General features: G+C 39.0%; 1 non-coding gene across 1 annotated transcript; it reads left to right on the top strand.

The window, feature by feature from the left end:
• The first annotated feature begins 1,010 nt into the window (after positions 1 to 1,010).
• On the top strand, positions 1,011 to 1,117 carry LOC141635374 (small nucleolar RNA R71). The gene has a single exon (XR_012540068.1). It is a non-coding gene; the product is annotated as a small nucleolar RNA R71 (small nucleolar RNA).
• Positions 1,118 to 2,130: the final 1,013 nt, after the last annotated feature.

Here is a 2,130-nt window from a genome sequence, read left to right as displayed (position 1 = left end):
TCACAATGGGCTCCTTCTCTTTGGCCTTTTATTCACTTTTCTTTGAAACTTCTTGATTGGTGGGTTCTTCTTACCTAGAGTTTTGCACAACTCATTCCTTGTCACTAGCTTCCACAACTTCATCCTCAACTTGCTTCTTTGGTCCTTCATATCTCGTACCACTCCTCAAGTGAATGGGACTAACCGTTTCATGTCTTGGGAGATTACTTTGAGGTGGTAATTGCCCCTTTTGTCTTTGAGAGCTTGAAGATGCTAGTTGGGTCATTTGAGTTTCCAACATTTTTGTGTGGGCTAGGATGTTGTTGATGGTGATGTCTTTTACTTGGCTATCTTTTTGCATTTGAGTGAAAAATTCTTGCTGGTTCCTTTGTATTTGGAGGACCGCTTTTTGAACATCAAAACCTTGGTCATTTTGTTGATTGTATGGAGTTTGATTTTGATAACCTTGGTTTTGGTTGAAAAAGGGTCTTTGATTTTGGTTTCTCATGGGAGGTGGGGTGTATGTTGCTTGAGGGTTTTGACCATTTTGGCTTTTGTATGAGAGATTTGGGTGGAATTTGGTGTTTTCATTTTAATAGTTGGAATAGAAAAGCATTCACTTGCTCATTTGTTCCCCTATATTTACTTTGGTCATGTCCAAAGTTCCACAATTCTCACATATCCCACTTGGGATTGATGATGATGCCACCATGACATTAACATGATGCTTTGGTGATTTTGAGGCTTCTTCAAGCTTAGCCATAGCTTTTTCAAACTTCAAGTTGATGGTATTAATATGAGCACCAAGTTGACCACCCAATTGAGTAATAGAGTCCACTTCATGCTTTCCTCCTCTAGTAGCCTTGCGAGGTCTGCTATATTGTGAATTATGGACCGCCATTTCCTCAATCTTGTTACAAGTTTGATTATCGTCAACTTCGGTGAACATACCATTTGATCCCATGTTGAGAATGTTTCTTGAGTCTTCATAAAGACCATTCCAAAATTGTTGTACCAAGAACCACTCGCTAAGTCCATGATGAGGACATGAGCGACAAATTCCTTTGAATCGCTCCCCAGCTTCATACAAAGATTCTTCGTCCCATCGCTTAAAACCCATAATTTGAGCTCTTAGCATGTTAGTCTTTTCCGGAGGGTAGAATTTTTTGTAGAAAGCTAGAGCCAACTTCTTCCAAGAGTCAATTCGAAGAGTACCCTTATCAAGGCTCTTCAACCATTGTTTCGCGGTACCAATTAGAGAAAAAGGAAATAAGACCCATCGAATTTGGTCTTGAGTCACTCCGGTTTGTGAAATCGCATCACAATAGTCACAAAAAGTCTCAATGTGGGAATGAGGGTTGATACCCGTCGTTGTGAGTACCAAAAATAATATTTATAATACCTAATAAAACTAACAAAAGCTAGTGGTAACAGGGTCGAACCACAGAGAGGCGAATGTAATTAATAATTGTCTAAATTTAGTCCTAAGGTAACAGTGTGTAGGGGCTTGATTGATTTGGTCTATAGCTAAGACAATAAAAGTAAAAATAAACTAAAGAAATGTATTAAATCAAATATAAAGAAGGGTACTAGGATGGTCGGTTCACTATAGTTTCGGCGGCAGCATACTAAGTAGGTCTAAATCAAACACATGAGGCGGGAAAACAAGAGGTCCTCTCGGTCCACTCTTAACAAGTAGCATCTTCCGATCTCGCTACGGGTCCCTAATATCACTAATAGTGACTCTCGTCCTGAAAAGTGACTAAAAATCTAAACGATACCTATCTTTCGATCTCAGCATAGTTTAGTCATTTTAATTGGTAGTCTAATAACTTTCCCTATCTTTCGATCTAATGGGTCAGTCAATTACTAAGCATTCAACTAGTCGCATGCATTCGATTTGTCGAATTTAGCAGTAAAGACAATTAAAACGAAACAAAACCTCACGAGGCCAGTCGATCGACCAGGTTGGACGGTCGATCGACCATGTCGCGATTCAGGGTTACCTAATTCTAATGCCGCCTACACTATAATTCCCCTACATCCTAGCACGATGAAATTAGCTACTCATACTAGGAATGATAACAACAATAAAATTGACTAATAGATCTACTGAATTCATGCTCGAAACGATTAAACAAATAAATAACA

This window comes from Silene latifolia, chromosome Y (assembly GCF_048544455.1).
Source record: "Silene latifolia isolate original U9 population chromosome Y, ASM4854445v1, whole genome shotgun sequence".
In the NCBI taxonomy this organism is placed as follows: Eukaryota; Viridiplantae; Streptophyta; class Magnoliopsida; order Caryophyllales; family Caryophyllaceae; genus Silene; species Silene latifolia.
Note: the sequence above shows the minus strand (reverse complement) of the source record. Positions and strands in the feature narration are given on the sequence as shown.